Below are 7126 nucleotides of genomic sequence, written 5' to 3'. Positions count from 1 at the left end.
GTGCTTACTGCCTACAGAACACTGTACATTTAGGTGAGTTCAGTAGCCATAAAAGCAAAATCCCTGACCCTAGGGAGGCCACCAAGAAATTCATTCTCAATTAGAGGAAACGGAGAATGGAAATATGTAAATTGATAAGTTCTTATTGTACTTTCCCAAGTGCTTAGTAGAGTGCTCTGCACATAGTAAGTGCATAATAAATATGATTGAATGAATGAATGAACATAAGTCGCATGGCTGGCTGTGATTGATTAAGTGCTGACGTGGTCTTTGTTTTATGCTGTCTAGTTGTCTCTGGCCCATAGCAACTCCTTGGACACATCTCTCCCAGAACCCCCCACTCTCCAACTGCAATCGTTCTGGTAGTGTATCCATAGAAATTTCTTTGTAAAAATACAGAAGTAGTTTACCATTGTCTTCTTCCACACACTAATCTCTAGTTTCTGCCCTCGACTCTCTCCCATGCCGCTGCTGCCCAGCACAGGAGAGTTTTGACTTGTAGCAGATTGCCTTCCACTTACTAGCCACTGCCCAAGCTAGAAATGGAATGGGTATGTCTCTGCTTGTCTCTCCCTCCCATAGCAGAGACTGGTAGAGTACTGGAAACTCTCCAGGTGTGATCCTGAGAGGGGGGCTGAGGTGGTATTTGGGAAAATATTACCTGGGGGAAAAAAAAACTAATCAAGGAAAGCCTTCTGGAGGAGGTAAGATTTCAGAAGGGCTTTAAACATGGGGAGAGCTATGGTCTGGTAAATTTGAAAAGGGTGGGAGTTCCAGCCAGGAGAAAGGTAATGAGCAAGAGATTGGAAGTAGGAAAGACAAAAAAAGATGATGGGCCTGGAAGATATGGGACCTGGGTTCTAATCCCACTTGGCCACTTGTCTGCAGTGTGACCTTGGACAAGTCACTTAACTTCTTTGTACCTCAGCTTCTTCATCTGTAAAATGGGGATTAAGACTGTGAGTCCTATGTGGATCAAGAAATGTGTCAATCAATCAATCAATCAATCATATTGAGCGCTTACTGTGTGCAGAGCACTGTATTAAGCACTTGGGAAGTACAAGTTGGCAACATATAGAGACAGTCCCTACCCAACAGTGGGCTCACAGTCTAGAAGGGGGAGACAGAGAACAAAACCAAACATATTAACAAAATAAAATAAATAGAATAGATATGTACAAGTAAAATAAATAAATAGAGTAATAAATATGTACAAACATATATACATATATACAGGTGCTGTGGGGAAGGGAAGGAGGTAAGACGGGGGAGATGGAGAGGGGGACGAGGGGGAGAAGGAAGGAAGGGGCTCAGTCTGGAAAGGCCTCCTGGAGGAGGTGAGCTCTCAGTAGGACCTTGAAGGGAGGAAGAGAGCTAGCTTGGCGGATGTTGGGAGGGAGGGCATTCCAGGCCAGGGGGATGATGTGGGCCGGGGGTCGATGGTGGGACAGGCAAGAACGAGGCACGGAGAGGAGATTAGCGGCAGAGGAGCAGAGGGTGCGGGATGGGCTGTAGAAGGAGAGAAGGGAGGTGAGGTAGGAGGGGGCGAGGTGATGGAGAGCCTTGAAGCCGAAGGTGAGGAGTTTCTTCCTGATGCGCAGATTGATTGGTAGCCACTGGAGATTTTTGAGGAGGGGAGTAACATGCCCAGAGCGTTTCTGGACAAAGACAATCCGGGCAGCAGCATGAAGTATGGATTGAAGTGGGGAGAGACACGAGGATGGGAAATCAGAGAGAAGGCTGATGCAGTAGTCCAGACAGGATAGGATGAGAGCTTGAACGAGCAGGGTAGAGGTATGAATGGAGAGGAAAGGGCGGATCTTGGCAATGTTGCGGAGCTGAGACCGGCAGGTTTTGGTGACGGCTTGGATGTGAGGGATGAATGAGAGAGCAGAGTCGAGGATGACACCAAGGTTGCGGGTTTGTGAGACGGGAAGGATGGTAGTGCCGTCAACAGTGATGGGAAAGTCAGGGAGAGGGCAGGGTTTGGGAGGGAAGACAAGGAGTTCAGTCTTGGACATGTTGAGTTTTAGGTGGCGGGCAGACATCCAGATGGAGATGTCCTGAAAGCAGGAGGAGATGCGAGCCTGGAGGGAGGGGGAGAGAGCAGGGGCAGAGATGTAGATCTGGGTGTCATCAGCGTAGAGATGATAGTTGAAGCCGTGGGAGCGAATGAGGTCACCAAGGGAGTGAGTGTAGATCGAGAACAGAAGGGGACCAAGCACTGAACCTTGGGGAACCCCCACAGTAAGGGGATGGGAGGGGGAGGAGGAGCCTGCAAAAGAGACTGAGAATGAACGACCGGAGAGATAAGAGGAGAACCAGGAGAGGACGGAGTCTGTGAAGCCAAGGTCAGATAGCGTGTTGAGGAGAAGGGGGTGGTCCACAGTGTCGAAGGCAGCTGAGAGGTCGAGGAGGATTAGGATAGAGTATGAGCCGTTGGATTTGGCAAGCAGGAGGTCATTGGTGACCTTTGAGAGGGCAGTTTCCGTGGAATGTAGGGGACGGAAGCCAGACTGGAGGGGGTCGAGGAGAGAGTTGGTGTTGAGGAATTTGAGGCTGCGCGTGTAGACAACTCGTTCAAGGAGTTTGGAAAGGAATGGTAGGAGGGAGATGGGGCGATAACTAGAAGGTGAGGTGGGGTTAAGAGAGGGATTTTTTAGGATGGGAGAAACATGGGCATGTTTGAAGGCAGAGGGGAAGGAACCAGTGGAGAGTGAGCGGGTGAAGATGGAAGTTAAGGAGGGGAGAAGGGATGGAGCGAGAGATTTCATGAGATGAGAGGGAATGGGGTCAGAAGCACAGGTGGCCAGAGTAGCACCGGCCAATCAGTGATCAGTAATCAGTGTCCAACCTGATTATCTTGTATATACCCCAGTGCTTAGTACAGTGCCTGGCCCATAGTAGTCACTTAACAAATACCATTAAAAAAAAAGAGGCAGTGGGAAGGTGAGTTTGGGAGGGGTGAAGAGTGTGAGATGATAATGGGAGATGAGAGCTGATAAATAGCAGGTTTGGAGCTTTGTACAGTGATTTGAGCTCTAGAGAGTTACTAGAGTTACTAGAGTTTGGGCTCTTTAGTTACTAGGGGAAGAGAAAACAAATATCTCAAAGAAAGAGCAATGCCTGACAAGTTTTTTCATTCTTTCTTTCCTGTTTCCTCCTGTGAAGTCTTTGGTGGTAAAGTGCTATTAAGTGATCTATTTTTAATCAGCTCAAGCCCCTTGCTATGCTCAAGGTTTTCTCAGAATGCTATTTGGAGATATGCTGACATCTTCTCCTGTTCTTCCCAATAATAATAATAATGATGGCATTTATTAAGCACTTACTGTGTGCAAAGCACTGTTCTAAGCGCTGGCACTGTTTGAAGCGCTGAAGTTGACAAGGCCCTGGATTTTCAGATCCAGATAAGCAACAGACTTTGAATCAGTGGGATGGATTCAAGAAGTTAGACTCAGAGACTCTAGATGAAATTCATGATTGAGTCAAAATGGATGGTAATGATAGGGAAGATTGCTGGAACGCACATCACCCTTCTTATCTTTAGAAGCAATGCCCAACTCCCATCCTGCCAACAGTCACCTTCAGCACTTATCTGTATTATTCCCATTCCCAGACCATATGCACAGAGATGTATAATTAATTGTTTATTCAATCATTTTCAATTAATTCATCTTGCCATATTCATACTATTGTCATTTCCTCATTTTTCTTCCAGCTCCATTTGTCAATATTTTTGGCATGTCTTTTCCATCAGACTGTAAGCTCTTTGAAGGCAGGGAATGTGGGTCTTGCTTCTGCTGTTCTATTCCACGCTCTAGGTATAATGATAGCTACTTTGTATGATGCTTCAATAAAATAATGAATTGAGCAGACTCTTTTCAACGACCTCATTTAAGTGACTTGCCCAAGGTCACAAAGCAGGCCAATGGCAGAACTAGAACTAGAACATAGACTGTGAGCCCCATGTGGGACTAAGGACTGTGTCCAATCTAATTAACTTGTGCTTAACCTTAGTGCTTAGAATAATGCTTGATACATAGTAAGCATTTAACAAACACTGTAATTATTAATTATTATAATTATTAGAACACAGGCCTCCTAACTCTGGTTCCCATGCTCTTTCGATTAAGTCCCACTTCTGATCACAGTCTCCCTTCCCTGGTAATCATGAATCAGAGCCAACCTTGTTGTGCATTCCTCACCACTCACATAGTGCAATTTGAAGAATTTTCTCCCGGGGCTCCCCTGCACCAGTGCCCTGAAAATTTCCCAACAGGATGCATTCTCCTGAGACTCTGTCAGATAGCTCCCTCCTGATCAGAAATACGTAGACGAGCACTCTTGCCCCACTCACATCCTACTCCTCCATGTGGGAGAGGAGGTAGAATAATTCAGCTCATTAATCCTCCACTATATGCCTGGAACCCTATCTGTTGTAATATTAGTAATAGTATTTATTAAGTGATTACTGTGGACAGAGGATTGTAATGCCTGTCTCCCCCTCTAGACTGTAAGCTCATTGTGGGCAGGGAAGTTAGGGAACTTTTTCCCAACATCCCATGTCCAACACTGATGCACTTATCACCACCCTTTACGCTGAACTTGACTTCCTTGCTCCTCTCCGCTGGTCTCATATCACTAACTTGTAACCCTAGATCGCCTCTACAATATGCATCCTTTGCTCCTGTCCCCAAACTGTGAAGTGCTGTTGGAGGAAATCTAGACATCTCTCTGACCTTGTCCACCTTAAATTCAATCTCATCTGCTCCAATTTGTCCCTCTCCATTGCCTGACAAGAATACTTCTCTTTCCCAATGCATTCCCATACCCTCTGCCCCAGCCAGCTGTTCCAGACATTTAACTCCCTTCTTAAACCTCCTGTACTACTGCCCCCACCATCTCCTTTTCGTAATGACCTGGCTACATCCTTCATCAACAAAATTGAAACCATCAGGAGTGATCTCCCTAAAATGTCCTTGCTCCTCTCCATTTCCCACCTCCTCCACTCTCTTTGACTTTCCCTATATATGGGAAGCAGCATGGCTCAGTGGGGGAAGCAGCATGGCTCAGTGGAAAGAGCACGGGCTTTGGAGTCAGAGGTCATGGGTTCAATTTCCGGCTCTGCCAATTGTCAGCTGTGTGACTTTGGGCAAGTCACTTAACTTCTCTGGGCCTCAGTTCCCTCATCTGTAAAATGGGGATGAAGACTGTGAGCCCCCCGTGGGACTACCTGATCACCTTGTAACCTCCCCAGAGCTTAGAACAGTGCTTTGCACATAGTAAGCGCTTAATAAATGCCATCATTATTTATTTTTATTATTATTTATATTCCCGGCAGTAACTCAAGTAGCTCATACCTCCTTTCTAAATCTATCCTCTACCACCTGTGCTTCTGGCCCCACCCTTTCATTCCTTTTGAAAATACTCACCCCCCTCTCTTCTTCCCTCCTTAAACTGTCATCTTCAGCTGTTGACTTTCCAACAGCTTCTTCCAAACTTCTTTCAAACATGCTTATGTATACCCTATCCTAAAAAAACTCTTCCTTGACCCCATAGCTCCCTCTCATCATCACCCCATCTCCCTCCAATGATTTCTCTCCAAACTTCTTGAGAAAGTTATTTACACTAACTGTCTCCACTTCCTTTCCTCCAATTCTCTTCTGGATGCCCTACAATTTGGCTTCCACCCCTTCACTCCATTGAAACAGCCTTCTCTAAGGTAACCAGTGACCTTCTTTGCACCAAATCTGATGTCCTCTACTTTATCTTAATCCTCCTAAACCTCTCAATCAATCATATTTATTGAGCACTTACTTTGTGAAGAGCACTGTACAAAGTGCTTGGGAGAGTACAACACAACAATGTAACAGATTCCCTGCCCACAACAAGCTTAGAGTCCAGAGGGAGAGACAGATATTAATATAAATAAATAAATTACAGATATAATAAATTACGGATTCCTTTGTCCTTCTAAACCTCTCAGTTGCCATCGACACTAGACAACTCCCTTCTCCTGGAAACTTTATCCGACCTTGGCTTCACTGACACTGTCCTCTCTTTGGTTCTTCTCCTATCTGTCTTACTGCCTCTTCTCAGTTTCTTATGCTGGATCCTCCTCTGCCTCCCTTAACTCTCTGACAGTGAGTGCCCCTCAAGGCTCAGTTCTAGGTCACCTTCTATTCTCCATCTACACCCACGCCCTTGGAGAACTCATTCTCTCCCATGGCTTCAGCTATCATCTTTATGCAGATGATTCCAAATCTACATCTCCAGCCCCGACCTCTCTCCTAACCTGCAACCTCACATTTCCTCCTGCCTTCAGGGCATCTCTAGCTGGATGTCCCAGTGGCATCACATAAGCCTGTAACCTTGATGTTGTCCTCGAATCATCGCTCTCATTCCACCCACATATTAAATCTGTCACCAAATCCTGTAGTTTCTGTCTTCACAAAATTCCTAAAATCCTCCCTTTCCTCTCCATCCTAATTAGCACCATGCTGATCCGACTATGACTATGACATAGTCCTCCCTGACTATGGCATCTGCCTCCTTGCTGACTTTCCAGACTCCGCTCTCTCCCCACTCCATTTGATACTTCACTCTGCTTCATGGATCAATTTTCAGTGAACAGTCCAGTTCATGTCTCCCACTCCTCAAGAACTTCCAGTGATTGCCCATTCACCTTGCATCAAACAGAAACTCCTTACTATCGGCTTTAAAGCACTCAATCAGCTCTCCCCATCCTACCTCACTTCACTGATCTCCTCCAGCCCAGCCCACACATTCTGCTAGAGCCAGCTTACTCTCTGTGCCTCGATCTCATCTATCTCATCTCTGACCCCATCCCACGTCCTTTCCCTAGCCTAGAATTTTCTCCCCATCCATATACACCAGAGCTCCACTCTTTCCACCTTCAAAGCATTATTAAGATCACAGCTCCTCCAAAAGGCCTTCCCCAAATAAGCCCTCTTTTCCCCAACTCACTCTCCCTTCTGCATTGTCTGTGCACTTGGATTGGGGACCTGTGGACATTTGATATTCACCCCACCCCCAGCCCCACAGTACTTATGAACATATCTTTAAATTATATATTATAAATTATTTATTTATATTAATGTCTGTC

The 7126-nt window shown here is 45.8% G+C and overlaps 1 non-coding gene across 1 annotated transcript; it reads right to left on the bottom strand.

Annotated features, from left to right (window-relative positions):
• Positions 1 to 494: 494 nt before the first annotated feature.
• On the bottom strand, positions 495 to 632 carry LOC119920149. The gene has a single exon (XR_005447914.1). It is a non-coding gene; the product is annotated as a small nucleolar RNA SNORA7 (small nucleolar RNA).
• Between the last annotated feature and the right edge of the window lie 6494 nt (positions 633 to 7126).

Source organism: Tachyglossus aculeatus, chromosome X1 (assembly GCF_015852505.1).
Source record: "Tachyglossus aculeatus isolate mTacAcu1 chromosome X1, mTacAcu1.pri, whole genome shotgun sequence".
In the NCBI taxonomy this organism is placed as follows: domain Eukaryota; kingdom Metazoa; phylum Chordata; class Mammalia; order Monotremata; family Tachyglossidae; genus Tachyglossus; species Tachyglossus aculeatus.
This window is presented reverse-complemented; position numbering and strand designations above follow the sequence as displayed.